Source organism: Rana temporaria, chromosome 4 (assembly GCF_905171775.1).
Source record: "Rana temporaria chromosome 4, aRanTem1.1, whole genome shotgun sequence".
NCBI lineage: Eukaryota > Metazoa > Chordata > Amphibia > Anura > Ranidae > Rana > Rana temporaria.
In genome coordinates, this window is record NC_053492.1 from 245786727 (window position 1) to 245800674 (window position 13948).

Sequence of the window (13948 nt, forward strand, 5' to 3'; positions counted from 1 at the left end):
TGATGTCTTACATCTCTCGAGTCTCGATCCATTGACTGACAGCAAGGACCATACCAGCACCCCGGACTTCACCATGAATATTATGATGTAAGTGCTGGATTATTAAAATTTTAAATAATAAAAACAGAATACTCAGAGGTGCTTTTCTTTTTCTTTTTTCTATAACAGTGCCTGAAAGGACTTTTGTGGATCTGTTAGGTAGCGATTTGTGTCGCTAAACTCTGTCCCTGCTCCAAACAGCACCCTGTCCCTACACTGACAAAAAGTATATGACTGTATTAGACACCTATATACTAGAGCAAGTAGCACACCTATACCAGTGCTTGAAAGGACTTTTGTGGACCTGTTAGGTAGCGATTTGTGTCTTGAAAACCCTGAGGCCTCGTACACACGACAGAGTTTCTCGGCAGAATTCAGCGAGAAACTCGGTCAGAGCCGGATTCTGCCGAGAAACTCTGTCGTGTGTACACTTTCGGCCCGATGAAGCCGCCGAGGAACTCGTCGAGAAAATAGAGAACATGTTCTCTATTTTCTCGTTGTTCTATGGGAGCTCTCGGCCCGCCGAGCTCCTCGGCGGCTTCAGGGCTGAACTGGCCGAGGAACTCGATGTGTTTGGCACGTCGAGTTTCTCGGCCGTGTGTACGAGGCCTGAGAGAAAATCTCCTCCAATACACAGAGAAAAAATCAAATAACCGAGTACCTCTGGTCACCACATACAACCCAACACTAGAAGGGATGCAAAAGATAATCAAAGATTTGCAACCCATCATAACAGAGGATGAAACTCTGAAAGGAATATTCCAACAACCCCCATTATTGGCTTTCAGACAACCACCCAACCTCAGACACAAACTAATCAGCAGGAAACTTCATTCTGATTATGAAGTCACTAATAATGATAATTATTGCAAACCCTGCAATAAAAAATGCTGCAAACTATGCAACCAGATCAATCTATCCAAAAGTGTCACACACACAAATGGGACCTTTAATATCATGGGATCATACAACTGTACCTCAAGTGATGTTGTGTACCTCATCCAATGCAAAAGGTGTGGCAAAGGATCTTATGTTGGTGAAATAGGACAGAAGTTGCAAGCGAGGATGAATCTGCACAGACATACCATCAAGGAACAGACAGTTTATGCACACCTGTGGGACATCACTTCTCACAACCTGACCACACTATAGAAGACCTTTGGCCGCGTACACACGGTCGTTCCAAACCGATGAGAATGGTCCGACGGGCCATTTCCATCGGTTCACCGCTGAAGTGGCCTGATGGTCTGAAGTGCATACACACCATCGTTCCAAAAATCGATCTGGTCAGAACGCGGTGACGTCAAACACACGACGTGCTAAATAAAACAAAGTTCAATGCTTCCAAGCATGTGTTGACTTGATTCTGAGCATGCGCAGGCTTTGAACCGATGCTTTCTGTACTAACCATCGGTTTGGACCGAACGGTCAGCGGGCCATCGGTTCGATTTTGAAGCATGTTTTAAAATTTTGGACCGAAGAACAACAGACCGATGGGCTATACACACGGTCGGTTTGGATGGGCGGTTCTTTAGTATATATTGTATTATTACACACTTATCCTTATGTGATTGAAATTTCTATATTCATGTGATAAGTTAAGCCTCCAGCAGGGGGTGTTATTACACCTGGCAATGCTTTAAATGCATATTGTTGCCTATCTGTCACCACCAGATGGAGCAATTTATTTTTATTTTCGGTAGGATTAAAGTTTGAACTATCTTTATTATTGTGGTTATCACTCTGTCATCTCATGTTGTGGTGTGTGGGTCACCTCCACACTAGCCATCTCCCATCCTATGATTGAGTTATTCCTGATCCTGATTAATTTTCCAGCATACGGGCTCAGTTTTTTTAATTTCTGAGTTTGGCTTATTATGTTCCCTATTATTTTGGAAAATCATGTTTAGTACATGTTTTAATACATTTAGCCCTGTTATTTTTTATACCAGCTGGCTGCATCCTTTCAGGGTGGTTTTTTAGTACATATTATATTATTACACACTTAATCTGTATGTTATTGAAATTTCTATATTCATGTGATAAGTTAAGCCTCCAGCAGGGGGTGTTATTGCACTTGTCAATGCTTTAAATGCATATTGTTGCCTATCTGTCACCACCAGATGGAGCAATTTATTTTTATTTTCAGTAGGATTATTTGTTAAAGTTTGAACTATCTTTAATATTATGCATCCGAACTCTATCATTATGAACAGCTTGTTTCCATTAGTGTTATCACTCTGTCATCTCATGCTATGGTATATAAGTCACCTCCACACCAGCCATCCCCCATCCTATGATTAAGTAACGTGTGTTCGTTATGCGTGAGGAAGAGGAGGATTGCTGGTGACTTGATCCGCTCGCGGCCGCAGAGCGGAGACCCGATCGCACTACACGCTGTTTATGCAGCTCTGTCTGTAAGTGTTTTAACTGTTTTTACTCATTAAATTGTGAACGGTCTTACGCTATGGAAGCCTCCTTGTGTTCTTTTTGAGTGCCATTGCTGGGATCAGGTCTCTGTTTATGCAGTGTAAGAACGGCGGGCTGGCTGTGGGACATCCTTCTTTTACATGTTATAAGGCTTACATACAAGCCGCTTCAAGGTAAGGGGCTTGTATTAACTATTTCCATCTTCACCACTGCACTGTGGAAAGGTTTGGAGTCTGTCATTTTGGAAGCACGTTTTTTACCTTGCACTGAAGCACTCATCATGGAATCTTAATAGAAGTGAAACACAGATGCACTTTATATTCATTCATTCTTTGCTTGATATTGCGTTCTTGACTATTGGATTGGATTGTTTTTCATCTTCACGTTATTATTGCACTGGACACGTTTCTTATATATATATATATTTTATATATTTATTTTATATTGACATTTCTTGATGATTTTTTTTTTTAATTCCTTGGTGAATTATATGGGACATTTTTCACTGCAGTCATTTATGGATTGAATTTTTTTTTCACTTTTAGGCCCCTTTCACATTGAGGAGTTTTTCAGGCGGTACAGCGCTAAAAATAGCGCTGCTATCGCGCCTGAAAAACTCCTTCACTGCAGACTCAATGTGAAAGCCCGAGGGCTTTCACACTGAGGCGATGCGCTGGCGGGAGACAAAAATCTCCTGTCAGCAGCATCTTTGGAGCGGTGAGAGGAGCGGCATGTATACCGCTCCTTCACCGCTCCTTCCCATTGAAAACAATGGGAAACCGCGGCAATACCGCCCACAATGCGCCTCTATAGAGGCGCATTGCGGGCGGTATTAACTCTTTATCAGCCGCTAGCGGGGGTTAATACCGCACCGCTAGCGGCTGATACCCGCGGCAATTCCGGCGGTATAGCGCCGCTATTTTTAGCGGCGTTATACCGCCACCGCAGCTCCCGGCCCAGTCTGAAAGGGGCCTTATGCATGGATTGGAATTTTATTATTTATATTTCTTCCACTTTTTGATGTTGTTTTTCACTTTTATGGATATTATTCATTTATTGCACTTTGGATTGGTTTGAGCTCATTTGCATATTTGCACTATATATGTTATATGTTTATGAAGATAGCTACTGCTTGTTAATTTTATCTGAACGATTCCAGATCACTCGCTATTAATATTGTGCGGGTCACTGGCACATTTTGTCTTTTTTATCATCATTTATCCACTCTTACTACTCTCCACATTACTCAGTTAATGTTGGGTGGGTATATGATTTTATTCAGAGTGGAACACATTTTACACAGGAACCAGTGGAGCACATTTTCCTGACAACTTATTCACATTATGGAAATCGTTATTGATATTTAGTTTTAATTAGATCCTGTTGCAAGCGCCATTACACCCCCCTTGTCATTAATTGTTTTAAGTGTGTGAACACTATTAGTCGTGGCAGCTGCATTATTAGTTTGATTTTCTTATTTTAGCTTTGTTGTGCCCTTGTTGAGGTTGGTTTTGCGCATTAGTTTCCCCCCCGTTTTTATACTTTTTAAATTCTAACTTTCGAGCCCCATTGACGTCAATGGGGTTCTTAATGTTCGCGCAACTGTTCGGTCCGTTCGAAGGTTCTGGTACGAACCGAATGACGAGTGTTCAGCTCATCCCTAGTCAGCACCAGGGGATTGATAGCTTCTGCTAATCCAGGACTGATTCATTTTGAGGAATGTCGGCCGGTCAAAGGAGTCTGTGGACAAACCCTTTTCTGGCCAGTGGTCTATTCTCATGACCCTGTAACCCAGTGGATCATCTACTGAAAAGCTCTCCATGTCTGTTTTCACCCCTAGATAATCTTTCACCATATGGTGCAGATGCTGCCATTGGGATCTTGAAGCCAACAGCTCTGGGCACTGAGGACTAAAACATTTTTTAAATGCATCACTTAGGCAGGTCTCTATTCCACCACTCCTCCTTTCCACCAACAGAAGCCTCACAAATACCTTTTCCATTAGATTGTAAACTTCCAGAGTTTGGAAAGGTGTTACATAAACTCCTCTTTAAGACATCCTCAAGATTTTTTATCTCTTCTCCCTCTGCGAGGGCAGGATGAGTTCCAAGACTTTCCTCTTGTAACGGTGTTCAAGGAGGGTTACCAACCAATAATGATCCTTCTCCTTGATGCCATGAATTCTTGAGTCCTTTCGCAGGCTTTGAAGAAAAAGGGCACAAGTTTGTGGGGCATGAGAATCAGTGGGGTCACTAAGGATCACACTATCTGGAACCGCCTCCCAGCCACGTACTACTCCCAAGGTTTCTGGGACTAAAAACCATCTTAAAGATTGACGTATGTCATCCTCTGCTTTAATACCTCCACAGCTGCCCAAATTCTTCTCCTCCTCTTCCTCCTTCTCCTCATGTGTGTTCTGAGGCCTCACAAGAATGGTGTCTGCATAAAGCGGGCTTTGAGAAGAAGGGAAGTCTTATTTTTCATCCCACTGCTCTGCCTTGAGAACCCTGTCCATAATGCCATGCAGAGTATGCTACAGCAGGAACACAAGAGGGATAGTAGTACTGATGGATGCATTGACATGGCTTACCATCCTTGTCGCCTCCTCAAACAGTACAAAGCATGCATCCTTTCTCAGCAACCATTGGTGTGGGGAAAAAAGCCAAGCTTCCCTGAGACTGTTCTTGTGCCATACTCACACAGTTGCTTTTTGATGGCCCTCTGCAGCATTGTCAAAGTTGAGTTCCACCTGGTAGGCATGCCACGGGCAGGTGAAATTCCAGCTGAATTTTAGACAACCAAACACTTGCTGTTTTCTGGCCTGGTCTGGCCTGCCTTAGATCTTACAACCTGGGTACCTGTTTAACAAATGCTGCATCACCAACATGAGAAAATGTACCAGGCATGGTAAAAAGAAAAGGCAGCTGTGGTGGAATGCAAACTAGTGTCAGCTTGGGTGATAGTTTAGTAAGCCATTCCACCACCTCCCCTGAATGCTGTGACTGGATAGCATGGCCAACATCAGTAAAAATAGACAAATAGACAAATATGCCCTGCCTGAGGATGGACGATGTCCACCTTTGACTGTGGACACAGATGCTGCTGCCCCACTCATAGTTGCATGGGAAAGTCTGTCTCTCCCTGTTGGTCTCCCAGACATGATAGGGGGGTTTATTACACAAATTTATTAGATAATATGAAATGTGTGATTGGATGCACTTTAATGAATTGGTGTTTGACGTACTATAAACTGCATACAATTGGGGACTGCCGCTGACACAAATTGAAAAAAAAATCATAAAAAAGGGGGAACACCAGTGTCACAGTAAGACAAACTATGGCTGACAATTTTAAAATGCGGTGCTTGGTGCACTATAAACTGTAGACAAATGAATACTGCTGCTGACACCAATTGAAAACGAAAACAACAAAAAAATATTAACAAAAAAGGGGGAACACCAGTGTCGCATCAAGAAAAACTGTGGCTGAAATTTAAACAAAGGGGACAGAAGAACAACAACAATAATAATAAAAAAAAGGATGCAGCGTCAAAAAACAAAACAAAATGAAATGTGGTTTTGGTGCCCTATAAACTGTATACAATTGGGGGCTGCCGATGACACAAATTGAAAACCCATCACTAGTAGCGTGAGTAGCAAGTAATTCCAATGTGTATGAGAGTGAACTGTTGCAGATAGAAGTGGCCAGGTCAGGGCAGGACATGGGGGTGATTTTCCCATAGAGTCGGTCAGTTGCAGAGTGGAAAAGAGAAGCATTAAAGTGACAGGTTTCTTTGGGTAATTGTTTGATGCATGGAGAGGTAGGTGGTTGAAGAAAAGGACACTGTGAACTCTTAAAGAAGTCCATGACAATTTAAATAGCAAATAAAATTTAGAGCATATGGTTTTGTTTCAGTATTGAAGTGATAGGGGAAGTTTTAAAACAACTGTCAATTAATTTTTTCTGTCTGTGTTAAATTAGGGGATTTCACTTTGTGTTCTGTAGACACAGCAGGAATGAGAGAAAATCTCTTCAAAGTGAAAATGAAAATTCCCCACAGTTGTCACTGGAACAGATGTGTTAATTTGAAGATTTAAAAAACAAGAAAAAGAGGCACCTCTGGGTGCAGACTGTGTGGTAGGTTTTAATCAATAAAGAGTTTAGGTAGTAAAAACTAGCATAGTATAGTCCCAAACAATGGGGGTCTTAAGTGTGGTCAATCCCTTGGTCAGCCTGTGAGTGTGCTCTCTCAGCACTCATCTCCTGGACCGCTAGATGGTGCTCGGCCAGCTGCGGTGGATGGACGTCAGAATGAGGCTTGATGTGCAAGCTGGAATCCAGGCGAAGGGGGATGGCGTGACGGGCCGTGAATGGCGTGACGGGCGCGCTCCTTTCTCAAGATGAAAATTCCCCACAGTTGTCACTGGAATAGATGTTTTAATTTGAAGATTTAGCCTGATCTTCTATTCTGGCAACAACTGTATAAGTTTGTTCAAATGCAGGTTATTTGAACAAGGTGTTAGCACAATCTGGGTGGAAAGGTGTGCATGAGACAAAGGTTGGCGTGAACAACGATGTATTGCATTTAAATTCACAGAGAAGCGGTTAATTTCCAGTAAGATGTATAATATTCCTTTCACGCCGAGCGAACACATATATGCGTCCTCGGCTTTCGGGGGGGTTATACCGGGATGATGCCTGCAGCTGCAGGCATCATCCCGGTACCGTTGTTTAGAGCCAACGATCGGCTATCCAGACATAACAACCGATGCGGCTAAAAGCCGCTCGGTTGTTATGCCGGAGGAGCGGGAGGGGACATCCCCCCTCCCGCCGCCTCTCGCCGCTCTGACCGGGCCTCCCGTCCCACCGGGAGACCCGATCCTCCATCCACCACCTTCTGTGTCCAGGCGGAGACTGACACTAAGCTGTAAATGGCTTTGATTTAGTCTCCGCATTGAAAACACGGAAGCAACGTCATGACATCACTTCCAGGTTTCTCGGCTGCCAATGGCGCCAGATTTAAAAAAGTACACAGTATTCAGAATCGCAGTTTTCGATCTGAATACTTTGAAGTGTAAAGGAGGGATTGGGGGTCTTTTAGACCCCCGATCCCTCCATAAAGAGTACCTGTCACCACCTATTACTGTCACAAGGGATGTTTACATTCCGTGTGACAGCAATAAAAGTGATCAAAATGTAAAAAAAAACACAATTTAATATTTTAAAAATATATAAAAAAAATAAGATTTTTTATTTTTTTTTAGAGCCCCCCACTCCCCGCCAGCTTGCGCAACAAAGAAAACGCATACGGAAGTCGCGCCTGCATATGAAAACGGTGTTCAAATCACACATGTGAGGTATCGCCACGATCGTCAGCGCGAGAGCAATAATTCTAGCACTAGACCTCCTCTGTAACTGTAACCTGGTAACCGTAAAAAAAGTTTAAAGCGTCGCCTATGGAGATTTTTAGGTACCGTAGTTTGTCGCCATTCTACGATTGCATGCAATTATAAAGCGTGACATGCTTGGTATCTATTTAATCGGCGTGACATCTTTCACATTATGTGAAAAAAATTGGGCTAACTTTACTTTTTCATTTTTTTTTTAATTCATGAAAGTACATTTTTCCCAAAATGTTGCGTTTAAAATACCGCCGCACAAATACCGTGTGACATAAAATATTGTAACAATCGCCATTTTATTCTCTAGATTCATTGCTAAAAAATATATATATATAATGTTTGGGGGTTCTAAGTAATTTTCTAGCCAAAAATACGGATTTTAACTTGTATACACCAAATGTCATAAATAGGCTTAGGCATGAAAGGGATAACTATATATACTTGTTTCAAGTCAGCAGCTCAGACAGAATTTAAACTGAACATGACAGCATCAGCATGGCAGCCAGGGAACTAGCATTCTGGAAAAAGAAGCCATCAATAGAATCCTCCATGATCTTAAAATGACAGTGCCCCTTTAACACATTTAAACAGAACCACTGAAGGAACTGACAAAATCTCCTCCTTTCTCGTCATGCTATCTAAACAATACCACACATTAACATGCATTTATTATAAACCAAAATGTACACCATTTAAGGTAAAGATGTTCCAATATTGTTTCCATAAAAAGCCTAAATGAAGGCGCTGGCAGAAGTGTTGCAGATCACAACCTTAGACTTCTACTTAAAGTGTAAAACCAAGATCATTAATCTAATATATTGTAGCTTTCTAGGCCCTAGATGTGGTGACTGGTGACTACATTAGTTTCCCATTTTGAGACTAGGTATCTTTTTTATATCGAAATAGATACATCCATGCCTAATAGAGACACAAATATATACAGTATACAGTAGTATACAGTGCTGTAGTCCACACAAAAGTGCCAAAAACAATAGAAAATAAAAAACAGCACTTTAAAATAAAGCTCAAATGTCCAAATAAAAAGTCTTTACAGAAACAAAAAAGTTGTTGTGTATTATTATACACCCAAGTGCTGTATTAACATAAAACTTTGCTCTGCTCCATCGTGTCCAGAAAGCCAACACACCGCACTCACCAGATATTTTTGAGCTCTTGTAATGAAACAAGAAATAAAAAAAAGCACTTGCTGGTGTAATCATACCCACTGGTTCAATGGGGAACTTGAACACCACACAGTCAAGAGAGAATGTTGTCACCAATGTTGTCACCAATGTTGTCACCAATGTTGTCACTCTGTTTTGAAAATGTTCATACAAATACTCATATGAATATTCATACAAATGTTCTTTTGAAAATCTACCAATGTATGGTGAGTATTACAGAGACTCTGTCCTTAGAAACGAAAACCTACTGCATGTTTACAGCAATGGTATACAATATAAAGAAATTTAGGTATGAGTATCAAGCGCTAATACTGCTTAAAAGTGTTGAAATTGTGTCTATCAGAATGGCCTAGGTTTGCTGGAGCAATTTGACTCTCAGAAAAGAAATGCATTTTTTTACATTTGTTCTGGGTGGAGACTTTAATAAAAATATGTAAAAGATGAATGCATGAATGGCATTTTTCCAAGTTCACAAGTGGAGTAGCACCTACAAAATATGTTGAAGTCTCAAACTGCAGTATATTTACCTATGGCTTTGCTCACAATTTCTTATGAAAACCATTCTATGAGAAAATTCATAGATAAATCAACTTTTGTTCATGAACTCTATATAATGGTAATATAAATCTTAAAAATAAATAAAAATACATTTGTTCACATTCATCAGGCATTTAATCCAATACCAATCTATGCAAGCTTGGATATTTGTTTATATACATAATATAATATTTACAATACAATAAATCATGTCCTAGTGACTTAAATATTTATTAGAAATCAAAAATGTGGCTTATTACTGCAATGTTGTAGCTGTTATATTTAATTCAAGAATCGCTAAGTCTTACAGATTAGTAAATTGCAAGAGATAATGATAACATTCTATTCAGCACAGGGGGCTTATGAATAATCACCAGGGCTTAGTATATGACCTATTTGTGGAGGTCAGAAAACATGTAAAAATCTACATTTCCTAACTACTCTTTGACCTGTTATTATCCATAAAATTAGATAGTGTATTAGGAACTCCACACGACTCCAGAAATATAACCTCAGGACAATTAAAGGATTATAGGTCTCAGACAGAGATTGTATCTGCATAAAAAAACATGACTTATACCGTCAAATCAACTGCTGTGCCTAATTTGTAAATAATCAATTTTGGAAAGTGAACAGAATTTGTACAGAGCAGTGACCATAAAACATAATTCAACTTTAATCATGAAATAATATTGGTACAATATGCAACATACTTCACTATGCTAGTTGTGTCTTATGCCTGATTATAGATGTTATAATTTGCTACTCATTATAACATGCTTATTAGAACCATAATATATAGAAAATAGATCTATCCTGTAATAAACAAGGCTTTTCATGGTTCAACTATCTTAAAGAATGTTCTAATGCTTAGTACATTATTCTGGTTTAGGGGAATGTTACTGCTTGTATATTAACACATATCTCTGCTTCATTTTGGCTTTGAATGGAATTATAGACAAAAAATAAACTAGTTAATTACCATTTTATTGGCACATGTACAAAATAAATTCTCAAAATTTAGAAAAAATTGGCTACAATAATACTCCTTTATACATGGTGTAATAATGTTGTTATATTATAGCCATGTCTGATGTTTATAAAATACTTAGACATGTGCATTTGTTTTCATCCAAATGCATTTTCGTCCAAATTTTGGGTATTTTCATTATTGTTTTAACAAACGAAAACGAACGTGCAGAATCCAAAATCCGAAAGATCTGACATAAAAAAAATGCTTTATGTTCGTTTTCGTTGCTGCAACAGTTCGATATAGATAGGAGATTCAACATGACGCTGACAATAGCAATCGGTGTCTATCGAACCTGTGGTCGAATGTGCCTAACCTTAACTCTATTAGTCCAAGATTATTCTACATAGAGAGGAAAGATTTGACATAGAGAGAAAAGATTCAACATTATAGAGACAGTGTTGAGGTAGATCATTCAACACAAATGACGAAGATTCGACGAAGCAGGGAAAAACATACAAACGTTGAATCTGTCATTGAAGGCTTATGGTGTCTCTCGAAAGTTCTAAGAAGATTCGACAAGCAGCTAAATTGTACGACGACGCAATCGTACATTTATGGTCAACTGCTCGGCCCATAAGCTATAGAAGAAAATGACATGAGCTTTGTATTTATTTTTTAGCTTTTAAATAAAAGTGATCCTCTAGAGCTGCCTGATCATGTTTATGGTACCAGGAACATTCCACCCTTCCCTGCCACTGGCACCGTGGTGGTTTTTGGGCTCTTTTGTTTTTCCAGGGAGCACAAAACTAAAATTAGATGCCCAAACATTGAGAGTAGGCGGAGCTCTGGTGATAGGAATTCCCAGATTTTCAGAGCTGTCATTCCCTGGAAACTGTAGCTGGGGCAGTAGTTAATTAAGCACAATATGTGCTTGATTGGCTGCAGTAGAGGACAGAGAGACATTAGTGGTCTAATAGACCCCAGATGTCTTCATAAAGAAGACCTATAACCTTCCCATGTTATCATATAGGTGGCTTGTTAGCCCTCTTGTGATTGCAATAAAATTAAATAAACAGATTTAAAATATAAATTATTAAATGTTAAATACAAATATTTAAAACATTTTAAAGCACTCATGTCGCCCCCCTTGCACACCTGTACATAAATATAAGACTAGAACATGCATGTATATGTAAACAAAAACTTCACCGCAAACTACAGTTTTATGATGTATTCATTTTTTATATTGATTTTGTATTCACACAAAGGAGGTTCTCACTATCATTCCCTATATGATATATAATACAGTATAAGAAATTGTTTTGAAGTGCTGTTTGGTATCACAAACAGATTTGTTTATGTGTTATACATCACATTTGCAGTACACCTAGTTATTCTGTTTGCTTGATATATCAGTTATTAAGGTTTCAGCAGTATAAGTTGTATACAGCATTCAGAAGTTTCACACAATTCAATTGTTCGTTTTTAAAGGGGGAACAAATTAAAAAAGTATGCAGTTAAAATATTGTTACCAAATAACCAAAATGTATTTCTGCTAAAATACAAACTACAGGTATAATTATTGTGGGCCAGATTCTTGTAGATTGGAGTAAAACTGTGCGGGCGTAACGTATCTCGTTTACGCTACGCGGCCGCAAGTTTTACGGGCAAGTGCTTGATTCACAAAGCACTTGCCTGTAAAGTTGCGGCGGTGTAGCGTAAATCCTCTGGCGCAAGCCCGCCTAATTCAAATGATTCAGGTAGGGGGCGTGGATCATTTAAATTAGGCGCGTTCCCGCGCCGATCGTACTGCGCATGCGCCGTCACTAAAATTTCCCGACGTGCATAGCGCTAAATGATGTCGCAAGGACGTCATTGGTTTCGACGTTAACGTAAATGGCGTCCAGCCCCATTCACGGACGAGTTACGCAAACGACATCAAATTTTCAAATTTCGACGCTGGAATGACGGCCATACTTAACATTGTATACGCCACCTAGGGGGCATGTTTATCTTTACGCCGCGTATCTCTTACGGAAACGGTGTAAATTTACTGCGACGGGCAAGCGTACGTTCGTGAATCTGCGTAACGACTCATTTGCATATTCTACGCCGACCGCAATGGAAGCACCACCTAGTGGCCAGCGTAAATATTGCACCCTAAGATACGACGGCGCAGGCCGTCGTATCTTAGGCATGTTTAAGTGTATCTCAGTTTGAGAATACATTTAGACATACGACGGGCTTAGATTCGGAGTTACATCGGCGTATCTGCTGATACGCCGGCGTAACTCTTTGAGAATCTGGCCCAGTGTGTCAATTTTATTTAAAAACATTCTTGAATTCATGCATTTTTAATTAGTGCTTTTAAAAGCCCTAGGGAGTTATTCTTACTGTTAGGGGGTGTGGCTATGAGAAATCATGTCGCTGATCGCTGTTCCCGATGAGAGGGAACAGACAATCAGTGACAGTGTCACTAGGCAGAACGGGGAGAGGCATGTTTACACTTGCCTTTCCCCCTGTTCTACAGCTCTGTGACCCAATCGCCGGACACCGGTGGACATCGAGTCTGCCGGTCCCGTGGGCATGATCATGGAGCTCGTGGCAGGGGAAAGCACGCCGGCGGCGTCACGTGCGCCTGCACACCGCTAATTTTAAAGTGACGTGTATGTATATATATATATATATATATATATATATATATATATATATATATATATATATATATATATATATATACTGTAGTCAAAACAAAAGGATTCGCCCCGGGACTTTAAATGAAGTGGGTAACGTTTCCGCCAGTAAAAATAACAGTAATTGTATAGTATATAATTTATTCAAGTAAAATTGTTTACATGCGTTGAGTAAACATCACTACACACACACTCAGAGTTCACCTCTCTCTTCTATCCTGTCATCTGCTAGTATCCCCCTGATATCTCATGTTTCTAACCATCTCGCTACCATTTTTGGCCTAGGCCTTGCAGTCAGACATAATTCTATACTAATATTGATTGATACTACTTTACTACTTTAGATATCTGACAAAACATACTTATGTTCACAGCCTATACTTTTTATGGACTATGAGGTCTCTATGGATACATCACTATATCTATTCCATGCCTGCTCTCCGTTTTGGGCCATGGAGGGGTCCCCGTTTTGACTCCGCCCCCTGAGCTCCCCGGTGAGGCACCTGCTGCTGCCGTCTTGGGGCCGCATATTTGTAGCCATGGTCAAGCTCAGAGTATGGGGACTTACAACCCCTCCTGCCCTGTGCCTTTACAACGAATACTATGCCAGATTGCCAAACATATACTTTTTCATCCTAGGTACAGTGTTACACATCCCTAAAGAGCGAGCTGGATCTGGCGAAACTAGGC

The 13948-nt window shown here is 40.3% G+C and overlaps 1 long non-coding RNA gene across 1 annotated transcript in view; it reads left to right on the forward strand.

Annotated features, from left to right (window-relative positions):
* Positions 1-2349: 2349 nt before the first annotated feature.
* Positions 2350-13948, forward strand: part of LOC120937122 — a 39046-nt gene continuing 27447 nt past the window's right edge. Inside the window, exon 1 of the long non-coding RNA XR_005748677.1 lies at positions 2350-2456. This is a non-coding gene — a long non-coding RNA (uncharacterized LOC120937122). The remainder of the gene's footprint in view (positions 2457-13948) is intronic.